Consider the following 12,887-nt stretch of genomic DNA (forward strand, 5'->3'; position numbering starts at 1 on the left):
CACATGAACACTCTCCTTTTATTTGCAGTACATGGAGCAATGATGGCATGCTCATATTTTGAGAGAAATTCCCCTTCTGCTCGGATGAGTTTCCTTCTCTGTTCAACAGGGCCAGGATTTTATCTAAGGGAGTGCAAAGGTCACCAGGCCTTTTCCAGGTAAAGTACTCTACACATCTTGCCCACTTGTCCTTGATCACTTTTATAGTTAAATATATAAATGTGATTTTTAGTATAAATAAATTGTATGGAAAATGCCAAAGAAATCACTTATATGAAATTAAGTGTTTAGAAATGATGAGCTCTAGGGTACCACCCAATTCTCCTCAGTAACTTAAGTAAATAATACAATGCTGAGCCTACTGTGGCCACTCATCAAAACGGAATTGAATCACAATATTGTCTTATCACTCCAAAGTGTCTGGGTAACACCTGGGTGACTCTAGAAATTTTAGATAGTGTCAGCTGCTAGAGCTGCCACCCTGAGGTGACAGCATTGAGCCCTAGTATATTCAAGTTGGAGGCAGAGGAAGAAATAGCAACATATTCTGTCATGTTAACCACCCTGAAAAACTTTCAAGTTTCCATACCCATTGATTGGAAAACTCCAGTTCCTTACTCTCAGTTCTTCACATTCCAAGAATTCAAGACTACTTCCCTGGCAGAGAAAACTCAGTAATGAGCAAGGCATTAGCAAAATGACTGGCTCTAAACTGATTCTATGCTGTGTTTGTAAATGGAAACTTTTATTAGATAGTCTCAGTAGGGGTTCTGAATTATTAATTATTTGATTACATATTGGACCCTGTCTTTATAATGGTGCTGTCACCCTTTCAAGTCCAGGCATCCTGGCAAAAACAAAGACAAAGCACAAATTCAGACAAACTGTAGAGTAGGGCAGAGATGGGAACACCCTATCTGAATGTGGCACAATTATTTCAGAACTGTTGTAAATATGTTGGAACATTTTGTGAGCAGAAGAGGTGGATGATAGCACAAACTGGTTGAGACAATAAAATTGGAAAAATGGAAAGGCAGGAAGAGGGGAATATAAAAACATGGGTTAAGATAACAATCTCCTTTTTTTCCAAAAAAAACTTGTCACAGGTGCCAAGATGGTGCTGCTTGCCTACAGTCCATAGGAAGACATAATAGTTATCATTTGATCTAAGTATATACTAATATTTTTATCTAGGTATATATTGAGAGCTAATTAAACTGTTTTTGGCACTGTGAAACAATCAAAATGTGTGTGCAAATTTTTTTTCTTCACCCCACCTCATTATGGAGGCATTTTGTTGTATTTCTCTCTTCTGTGACTCATAAGCTCACAGTTCCTGCTTTCTTCCTTATATCTTGGCCTTTAAATGAGGCTGTTTCTTTAAGATCCTAGTGGTCCTTAGAGTTCAGAGGAAATTTGGGTTGAGTAAAGAGGTAGCCAGATAAGGGAAGAATCAGCAATTCTATCACATCCATCTTATTCTTAACTAGTTCTAGAAAATTACCTAAAGTATCCGAAAACTGTGGAGCATATTTTCAGGTAAGTTATTGTCTTATTTCTTCACTAAAAATGTTTTAGGTTGGCACAACAATATTCATATGTACCATAAGTGTCAACAGAATGGATGATCCTCAGAATATTTATTAAAAACTAACTTTAACTCTCATGGTCACCAAGGGTCTAATTTATTTCAAGATATCTAATGACCTATTAAGCACTCTTATATCCATTATTTCTTTCATTTGAGTCTCCAACAGTTTTGTTAAATAGAAATTACAGGGAGGTTTATCTTTATTTTATAGTATCATGCATTAATAAAGGTGATAAAACCATGACTAGAACCCAGAACCTCCTGATCCCTTGCCTAGCATTACTCTAGTCTACAGTTCTGAACCTCATGATTCATTCTGAGTCAACTAGTATCAAGGTATTACTTTGATCATGTTTGCTCCCCTACTTAAAAATGTATTAAAGAAAGGATGCTATTCATGACTTCAGGACCCACCCAGCCCCATCTCAACAACTTTATATCATTACTTCCCTGGTCCTCAGTTTTCTTATTCATAAAGAGAGATGATGACACTTATTTTCCTGATTCGCACTGTGGTAACATTCAGGTGTCAGGATGGGTGTTGCAATTTTACTAAATTGTAAAGCCTTCTGTAGTCCTGTTACCCTATTCATTTAATCCTTTAACTTTAATTAGAACTAGCAGTGGAAAAATAATATGCATGACTTTCTTAAATGCAGATTTGTTTCTGGGTGACACTATTGTGTTGGCTTTGTTTTGCTTTTTTAAGCTTGACCCAACAGAAGTACACAAATGCTAACTCTCAGTTTCAGATTGTCTTCAGATTGGCAATCTACTGCAATCTCTTCTCTCCTTACCTTCTTACTTTTCTTACAAGGATGGTTTATACATAAAGAATTCAACTTAAATATTTAGAGAAACATGTTATGCAATTGGAGCTGTCCTATCAGTCTTGGGGTAAGTCAGTCCACTTTTATGGTCCCACCAAATACCAAAGACTGTGAGCCTTGGAGTAACTCAGTCCTAGGTTTGAATCCTGATTCCCCTCCAACTAGCTAGTTGGGCCTGAAAAAGCCGCTTAAATTTTTCTGAGTCTCCATTTCCTTACCTATTGACAAAGATAATAATACATATCTCATTATGACTGCTATTTAAATTAAAGTAATAAGTGTATTTATTTATTTGTTTATTTATTTTTAATATTTCACAGTACTCAAAATAGTGATTATTAAAATTTTTAAATGGCATGAAAAAGGCTTCTGGTAAACTGTCAAGTAGAACATAAATTAAATATACATACAGTCACAATTGTAGTTCAAAAATAAAAAATAAGCTCAATAGGAAATACATTTAAAAAGTTAACATGATAATATTATGGGTAGCTATTTGTTTTTTCTTCATGTTTTGTAATTTTTTATTTGCTAATAAATATCATTTTCATTTGGGCTCTTGAGTTCTTACTAGGTGAGTACTTATTTTTTATTAAAATGTAATATATTATTTGTTTCAGGAGTACAGGTCTGTAAATCATCAGTCTTACACAGTTGACAGCACTCACCATAGCACATACCCTCCCCAGTGTCCATTACCCAGCCACCCTATCCTACCCCCTGCCAGAAGCCCTCAGTTTGTTTCCTGAGATTAAGGGTCTTTTATGGTTTGTCTCCCTCTTGGTCCCATCTTGTTTCATTTTTCCTCCCTTCCCCCCATGAGCCCCCACCCTGCCTCTCAAATTCTTCATATCAGAGAGATCATATGATAATTTTCTTTCTCTGATTGACTTGTTTTTTTTAGCATAATACTCTATAGCTCCATCCATGTCATTGCAAATAGCAAGATTTCAGGGGGGTTTTTATGGCTGAATTGTATTCCATTGTGTGTGTGCACATGCGTGCATGTGTGTGTATACATGTATATATGTGTATATAAGTGTATATATACATATGTATATGTGTATACATATGTATATGTATATATGTGTATATATGCATGTATATATGTATACAAGTGTGTGTGTGTGTATATATGTGTGTGTGTGTGTATACACACCACAGCTTCTTTATCATTTCATCTGTTGATGGACACCTAGGTTCTTTCCATAGTTTGGCTATTCTGGATATTGCTGCCATAAACATTCAGGCGTAGGTGCCCCTTCAGATCACTACATTTGTAGTTGTACCATACATGTTTAGGGTTAATACCCAGTAATGTGATTGCTGGGTCATAAGGTAGCTCTGTTTTCAACTTTTTGAGGAACCTCTATACTGTTTTCCAGAGTGGCTGCACCAGTTTGTATTCCCACCAACAGTGTAGGAGGGTTCCCCTTTCTCTGCATCCTCACCGACACCTGTTGTTTCCTGACTGGTCAATTTTAGCTGTTCTGACTGGTGTGAGGTGGTATCTCATGTGGTTTTGATTTGTATTTCCCTGATGCTAAGTGATGGTGAGCACCTTTTCATTGTCTGTTGGCTATTTGGATGTCTTCTATGCTGAAGTATCTGTTCATGTCTTCTGCCCATTTCTTGATTGGATTATTTGTTCTTTGAGTGTTGGGTTTGATAAGCTCTTTATAGATTTTGGGTACTAGCCCTTTATCTTATATGTCATTTGCAAATATCTTCTCCCATTCTGTAAGTTGTCTTTTAGTTTTCTTGACTGTTTCCTTTGCTGTGCAAAAGTTTTGATCTTGATGAAGTCCCAAGAGTTCATTTTTGCCCTTGCTTCCCTTGCCTTTTCTGATGTTTCTAGAAAGAAGTTGCTGTGGCTGAGGTCCAAGTAGTTGCTTGATCCAAGTTGTTTTTCTCAAGGATTTTGATGGATTCCTGTCTCACATTGAGGTCTTTCATCCATTTTGAGTCTATTTTTATGTGTGCTGTAAGGAAATGGTCCGGTTTCATTCTTCTTCATGTGGCTGTCCAATTTTCTCAACACCATTTGTTGAAGAGACTATCTTTTTTCCATTGGATATTCTTTCCTGCTTTGTCAAAGGTTTAGTTCAACATGGAGTTGAGGGTCATCTCTGGGCTCTCTATTCTGTTCCATTGATCTATGGGTCTGTTTTTTTGCCAGTACCATACTTTCCTGATGATTACTGCTTTGTAATAGAGCGTGAAGTCTGGAATTGTGATGTGCCAACTTTGGTTTTCTTTATCAACATTCCTCTGGCTATTCGGGGTCTTTTCTGGTTCCATATAAATTTTAGGAGTATTTGTTCCATTTCCTTGAAAAACGTTCATAGTATTTCTGTAGATATTACATTAAATGCATAGATTGCTCTAGGTAGCATAGACATTTTCTTTTCTTTTCTTTAAAAGATTTTATTTATTTGACAGACAGAGATCACAAGTAGGCAGAGAGGCAGGCAGTGGGGGCGGGGGGGAGCAGGTTCCCTGCAGAGCCAAGAGCCCAACGTGGGGCTCGATCCCAGGACCCTGGAATCATGACCTGAGCTGAAGGCAGAGGTTTAACCCACTGAGCCACCCAGGCGCCCCAGCATAGACATTTTCATAATATCTCCTTTTCCAGTCTATGAGCATGGAATGCTTTTCCATTTCTTTGTGTCTTCCTCAATCTCTTTCATGAGTATTCCATAGTTTTCTGAGTACAGATCCTTTTCCTCTTTGGTTAGGTTTATTCCTAGGTATGGTTTTGGGTGTAATTGTAAATGGGATTCACACCTTAATTTCTCTTTCTTCTGTCTTCTTGTTGGTGTATAGAAATGCAAGTGATTTCTGTGCATTGATTTTATATCCTGACACTTTACTGAATTCCTGTATGAGAGCTAACAGTTTTGGAGTAGAGTCTTTTGGATTTTCTGCATAAAGTATCATGTCATCTGCAACAAGTGAAAGTTTGACTTCCTCTTTGATGGTTCACATGCCTTTTATTTCCTTTTGTTGTCTGACTGCTGAGGCTAGGACTTCTAGTACTATGTTGAATAGCAGTGGTGATAGTAGACATCCCTGCCATGTTCCTGACCTTAGGGGAAAAGCTCTCAGTTTTTCCCCATTGAGAATGATACTCATGTGAGTTGGGTTTTTCATAGATGGCTTTGATGATACTGAGTTATGTATCCTCTGTCCCTACACTGTGAAGAGTTTTGATTAAGAAAGTGTGCTGTACTTCATCAAATACTTTCTCAGCATCTATTGAGAGTAGCATATTGTTCTTGTTCTTTCCTTTATTAATGTATTATATCACTTTGGTAGATTTGAAGATGTTGAGCCAGCCTTACAGCCCAGGAATAAATCCCACTTGGTCATGGTGAATAATCCTTTTAATGAACTGTTGGATCCTATTGGCTAGTATCTTAGTGAGAATTTTTGCATCACTGTCCATCAGGAATATTGGTCTGTAATTCTTTTTGGAGGGGTTTTTGTCTGGTTTGGGGGTCAAGATAATGTTGGCTTCACAAAATGAGTTTGGAAGTTTTTCTTCCATTTCCAATTTTTGGAAAAGTTTTAGGAAACTAGGTATTAGTTCTTCTTTATATGTTTGGTAGAATTCCCCTAGGAAGCCGCCTGGCCCTGGGCTCTTGTTTTGGGGGAGATTTTGATACCGCTTCAATCTCCTTACTGCTGATGGATCTGTTTAAGTTTTCTATTTCTTCCTGGTTCATTTTTGGTAGTTTTTATGTCTCTAGGAAGGCATCCATTTCTTCCAGATTATAAAATTTGCTGGTGTATAGTTTCTCTTATTATATTCTTATAATTGTTTGTATTTCTTTGGTGTTAGTTGTGATCTCTCCTCTATCATTCATGATTTTATTAATTTGGGTCCTTTCTCTTTTCTTTTTGATAAGTCTGGCCAGGGGTTTATCAGTCTTATTAATTCCTTCGAAGAACCAGATCCTAGTTTCATTGATCTGTTCCACTGTTCTTTTGGTTTCTATTTGCATTGATTTCTGTTCTGACCTTTATTATTTCTCTTCTTCTGCTGGGGTTAGGCTTTATTTGTTGTTTTTCCTCCAGCTCCTTTAGGTATAGAGTTAGGTTGTATATTTGAGATCTTTCTTGTTTCTTGAGAAAGGCTTATAGTGTTGTACACTTCCCTCATTTTCATTTGTTTCCATGAATTTTTAAAATTCTTCTTTAATTTCCTGGTTGACCCATTTCATTCTTTAGTAGGATGCTCTTTAGCTTCCATGTATTTGAGTACTTTCCAACTTTCCTTTTGTGATTGAGTTCTAGCTTCAGAGCATTATGACCTAAAATATGCAAGGAATGATCCTAATCTTTTGATACTGGTTGAGACCTGATTTGTGACCCAGGATGTGATCTATTCTGGAGAATGTTCCATGTACACTGGAGAAGAATGTTTATTCTGTTGCTTTGGGGTGGAATGTTCTGAATATATCTGGGATGTCCATCTGCTCCAGTGTGTTATCTTGTTATTTAAGTCTTTATTTCCTTGTTGATCTTTTGCTTAGATGGTCAATCTGCCCATTTCAGTGAGGAGAGTGTTAACATCTCTACTATTATTGTATTATTGTTGATGTGCTTCTTTGCTTTTCTTATTAACTGGTATATATAATTGTTGCTCCCATGTTAGGTCACAGATATTTAAAATTGTTTGATCTTCTTGTTGGACAGATCCTTTAAGTATGATATAGTGTCCTTCCTCATCTCTTATTATAGTCTTTGGCTTAAAATATAATTTGTCTGATATAATGATTACCATGTAAGCTTTCTTTTGAAGTCCATTAGCATGGTAAATTGTTTTCTACCTTCTTACTTTAAATCTGGAGGTGTCTTTGAGTCTAAAATGAGTTTCTTGCAGACAGTATATCAATGGGTCTTGTTTTTTTATCCATTCTGATACCCTGTGTCTTTTGATTGGGGCATTTAGCCCACAGGGTAACTATTGAAAGATATGAATTCAGTGCCATTATATTGCCTGTAAGATGTCTGATACTGTATATTGTTCCTTTCTGGTCTGTTACTTTTAAGCTCTCTCTTTGCTTAGAGGACCCCTTTCAATATTTCCTGTAGGGCTGGTTTGGTGCTTGCAAATTCTTTAGTTTTTGTTTGTCCTGGAAACCTTTTATGTCTCCTACTATTTTTTTAATAATAAAAATATATGTTTATAAAAAATAAAAAATTAAAAATATTTTTAATTCTCCCACCAAGAAACTTGCATTATACATTGTGGTACATTTGCTTGCACTCTTTTTTTTTTTTAATGTAATATATATATATATACCTATACTAAACATTTTAATCTAAGCTATTTTGTAGATCATCTTCCTTTTCTTTTTTTTAAATTTTTTATTTTTTATAAACATATATTTTTATCCCCAGGGGTACAGGTCTGGGAATCACCAGGTTTACACACTTCACAGCACTCACCAAAGCACATACCCTCCCCAATGTCCATAATCCCACCCCCTTCTCCCAAACCCCCTCCCCCCAGCAACCCTCAGTTTGTTTTGTGAGATTAAGAGTCACTTATAGTTGTGGTATATATACACAATGGAATACTATGCAGCCATCAAAAGAAATGAAATCTTGCCATTTGCGACAACATGGATGGAACTAGAGTGTATCATGCTTAGCGAAATAAGTCAAGCAGAGAAAGACAACTATCATATGATCTCCCTGATATGAGGAAGTGGTGATGCAACATGGGGGCTTAAGTGGGTAGGAGAAGAATAAATGAAACAAGATGGGATTGGGAGGGAGACAAACTATATGTGACTCTTAATGTCTCCTACTATTTTAAATGACAGCCTATCTGGATGTAGTATTCTTTTCTGCATATTTTTCTCATTTAGTGCTCTGAATATATCATGCCAGTCCTTTCTGTCCTGCCAGGTCTCTGTGGATAGATCTGCTGCCAATCTAATATTTCTGCTATTGTATGTTACAGACCTCTTCTCCCATGCTGCTTTTAGGATTTTCTTTGTCACTGAGACTTGTGAGTTTTACTATTAGAATACAGGTGTTGTGACCTATTTTTATTGATTTTGAGGGTGCATCTCTGTTCCTCCTGGATTTTGATGCTTGTTCCCTTTGCCAAATTAGGGAAATTCTCTGCTATAATTTGCTCTAATAAAGCTTCTTCCCCTCTCTCTCCTCTTGGGATTCAAATTATTCTAATATTGTTTTGTCTTAATGGTATCACTTATTTCTCAAATCCTCCCCTCTTGGTCCAGTAGTTGTCTCTCTTTTGCTTTCCTTCTTTATTCTCTATCATTTAGTCTTCTATAGCACTGATTCTCTCTTCTGCCTCATTTATCATAGCAGTAAGAGCTTCTATTTTTATTGCACCTCATTAATCTCTTTTTTTATTTCAACTTGGTTAGATTTTAGTTCTTTTATTTCTCCATAGAGGGATTTTATTTCTTCCGAAAGGGATTCTCTAGTATGTTTTATGCTTTTTTCAAACCCAGGTAGCATTTTGTTAATTGTCATTCTGAACTCTGGTTTTGATATCTTACTAATTTCCATATTGATTAGGTCCCTAGCCATTGGTACTGCCTCTTGTCCTTTTTTTTTTTTTTTTGAGGTGAGTTTTTCCACCTTATCATTTTATCCAGATAAGAATAGATGAATGACAGAACAATATACTAACAAGGTAGCAATGATCCCAGAAAAATATACACTAACCAAATCAGAAGAGACCTGAAACTGTGGGGAGAAGAAAGGAGAGAGAGAGAGAGGAAAAAAAAAAAAAAATATATATATATATATATATATAGAGAGAGAGAGAGAGAGAGAGAGAGAACAGAGCCACACACTTGATTTGGGGTGCATTTTGGTCTGTTAGAAGAAACTGCGTCCCCAAATTTTAAAGAAAGAAAAACTTATATAGATACAAAAATAAGGGTAAACATGATGAAGTGATGGAATATCACCATAAAGATGAAAATTTTAGAAATTTCTAAAACAGAAATCAATAAGATATGAAGTTGGTTGAAAAAAGATAAAAGAAAAAAAGGAAAGAATGTGATCAGGCTAGAGACTAGAACAAAGCCATAAGCTAGATTTAGGATATATTTTGATCTGTTAGAAGAAATGGTATCCCCAAATTTTAAGGCAAGAAAAACTTATATGTATACAAAAAATAAGGTTAAATACAATGAAGGGATAGAATATGGCTATAACAACGAAAATTTTAAAAAATTAAAAAGTTATTGATAAGATAAAATAGCTTAAAAAATAGGAAAGAGGAAAATTTTTTTTAAATAGAATAAGAAAAAAATAAAATTTGAAAAATTTAAATTTGAAAGACCAAAGATTCTATGTGCTGCATTTCCCCAGGTCAGGAGTTCCACAGTTCTCATTCATCAGTGAACTTGGTCTTGGCTGGATGTTCCTGCTGATCTTCTGGGGGAGGGGCCTGCTGTAGTGATTCTCAACTGTGTTTGCCTGAGGTGGAATTGCACTGCCCCTGCTAGGGGCTAGACTAAGAAATCTGCTTGGTTTTGCTCTTGGTAGCATTGTTCCCTGAATAATTTCTGTTCAGCTTTGGAGGAAGAGAATGAAGATGGCGGACTCCCAATCTCCAGGCCAGAGGAGCCAAGAGCTCAGGACCTACTCCTCAGTGAGCCCTCAGAGAAAAACAATCAATCATTCCTGTCTCCCTGGTCTCTGGCCCCACTCCATGTTCACCTGGCCTGTGACTGAGCATTTCTATCTCTGGAACACTGCCCCAGTTGGAGTCTCCAAACCCCACCGATTCCTGCAGCAGGCTCCCATGCCACTCCTCCTGATGGATGAAGGGAGCTCTCCCCAAATCTGCCTCCTGTGGGGTCCCTGTTCAAAGAGCAGTGGCCCAACATGTTTTAGGGGAACCCCAAGCTGAGAGCCCACTCCTCTGCTCTGTCTTTGCAGCTATTTCCCTGCTCTGACACCTGGGAGCTCTGCCACACTCAGGCACCCCTGGTCTTTCTGTGACCCCAAGGGACCTGAAACCACACTGACTCCGTGAAGGCTCCACTCCCCACTTAGCCTCTGGAGCAATGTCCCTCAGTGGAGTAAACTTCTAAAAGTTCCAATTTTGTGCTCCACTGCTCTACCACTTGCCAGGAGCTGGCCCCTCTGCCCATCGTCTATCTTCCCATATATCAGCTCGGATTCACTTCTCCACATGTCCTACCTTCTGGAAGGGTCACTTTTCTGTTCCTAAAATTGCTGCTATTCTTTTCTTCATTCTTATGTTGAGTTTATAGGTGTTTAGAATGGTTTGCTAACTATCTAGCTGAATTCCTGGGACCTGATTAAATTTAGGTCTCCTACTCCTCTGCCATATTGCTCCTCCCTCTCTAAATTAAAGTAATAAATGTATTTAAAGTGCTTAGGATAATCCTACCCCCTTCTCCCAAACCCCCTCCCCCCAGCAACCCTCAGTTTGAAAATAAATATCTTTAAAGTGCTTAGGATATCACTTAATAAGTGTTAGTCTCCTTCCCTTCCCATACTGTGGACATAAAGAGAACCAGCTGGACTTGTGGATTGATCAGTTTAGAATACCCCACTCCTAGAGAAGGTCCTTCTGAATATATATCTTAGGAATGGGAAGGGCTACCAGCATTATATCTGAATACTAGTGACAGAATTATTATAGGTATACACACATAACAAAGATCCTGGGATTTCATCACCATTTATTTTTTTCTGGCTAAAGAGTATAATTGTATCTTGGTTCCCCCTATCTTCCTGCAGCCTCCCCCCTCACACACACACACATCCCAGCTATCCTCCCAAGAACTAGATGCCTTCTTAAAATCTGAATAAGTATCTGGGTAAGCATTTGAAGAACATGAGGACAGTGGATACCTGAGGAGCTAATGAGCTCAGGACTTCAGAATGAAAGCTCATGACTTTTTTTTCATGACTTTTCTATTTCCTTCATATCTGCAGGGAATAGATTTTGCTTGAGATAGTACATCAAAGTTTGATTCTTCCTCATTGCATTGCTGAGTAAGGCAATAAGCAAGCCAGAAACTGTTATTGAGTAAGGGAAGCTAAGTGGAGAAGGTAGTGGAAATAAATAGTTTTCTCTTTTCCCCAGGAGGGGCTGGAGAGGAAAAATAGTAAAGGCTTTGTCAACTTTGGGGGGCCAGAAACCTCTAGTTCTTCTCCCCTCTGTCCTCTATCTCAAGCTAAAAACCCAGATGAATTCTGGATTCTACCCCTGGCTCTTTTAATATTTGACAAAACAAACCTGTCAAGATGTGGGGTGGAGGCAAGATACAGTCACCAGGATAGCCTTAGTGGGGAGGGGCTAGCAGGCAGGGAATAAAAAGTATGAGTATATTAGGGTCATGTAAAACCATCCAGTGTGCAGTGACGGGGCAGTTCATCTGCATGGCAGAAGGCAAAGTTTTTCACTTTAGCAGTCCCCTCTGCTCAGCAACACTTTGACGGCACCAAATAGATTGTAGAAACTTTAATACTCTCATTGCTTTTGGTTCCACAAAATGTCTTAGAGATCAAGAAGAAAGATAAGAGAAGGACCAGACTGCCCCATTCAAGTAGTTTTCCCCTATCAAGCTGTTCAGTTACTTGGAACACTGGTTTCTGTGCACCCTGTCTTGAACCATCTCAAGATCCTGGCAATTCCATCTCCCAATTTAAAAGTATCCTGTCAAGAATTGTTTAAATGGCATTCTGAGGTGGGAAAAAGAAAAATATTAGAACTATCACTTTTGATGACCCACTATGAGCCAGGTGTTGTATTACTTTATATATGTAAACCATTTAATTCTCATACTAACATTATACAGTAACTATTACTTTTGACATGAGGAAACTGGAGTTCAGAGAGTTTAAATGATGTCCCCAGCATCACAGACCTAAGTGGCAGAGCTGGGACTAGAAGCCAGCTTACCTGCTTCATTTAATACTAATTATTTTCCTCACCCCTACTTCTACTCATCTCTAAAGGAAGATAGCACTATTATTGTCATTATCACTATTATTATTATATCATGTACCACTGCCCTCTGGAACTAAATTAAGTGTAGAAGTGAAACAAACATTTACTAAACTCTGTATTAGGGACTGAGGGGACATATAACAAACAGTAACAGGTAGATATTTTTGATCTATAGCCCTTTTTTTAAAATTTTTTAAAGATTGGTTTATGAAATCCAGGATTCCAAGCCAACCAATTCTAATGGTAGTCACTACTACCATCATGCTGGAGCCATTTCCTAGACCACAAAGCGCCTCTTGTCCTATCAACACATAGGTGAGAACTGAAAATTGTGGACAGTCATAATTTATTGGGTGGCTGGGGCAAAGTACATTTGTTTTCTTGGAAACCTAGAGCAGATATATGCCACTAAATAAGATTTATGAAATTAACATTAAAATATATTTGTTATAAATGCACTGAAACATAAACAATG

General features: G+C 37.5%; 2 protein-coding genes across 4 annotated transcripts in view; both read left to right on the forward strand.

Moving 5' to 3' along the window:
• The window catches only part of ZDHHC15 (zDHHC palmitoyltransferase 15), a 1,212,570-nt gene that overhangs the window by 760,664 nt on the left and 439,019 nt on the right, over positions 1–12,887 (forward strand). The gene's annotated exons all lie outside the window — the stretch shown is intronic.
• NEXMIF (neurite extension and migration factor) overlaps positions 1–12,887 on the forward strand; it is a 156,331-nt gene that overhangs the window by 113,724 nt on the left and 29,720 nt on the right. The window contains exon 1 of one of the 3 annotated variants that reach the window (XM_082716038.1): positions 64–158. The exons of the other annotated variants lie outside the window; for them this stretch is intronic. The gene's annotated coding sequence lies outside the window, so the exon portion shown is untranslated. Of the gene's footprint in view, positions 1–63; positions 159–12,887 lie in introns of those variants that run through there. 3 annotated transcript variants of the gene reach the window in all.

The sequence above is a fragment of the Mustela nivalis genome (genome assembly GCF_964662115.1).
Source record: "Mustela nivalis genome assembly, chromosome: X".
Taxonomy (NCBI): Eukaryota; Metazoa; Chordata; class Mammalia; order Carnivora; family Mustelidae; genus Mustela; species Mustela nivalis.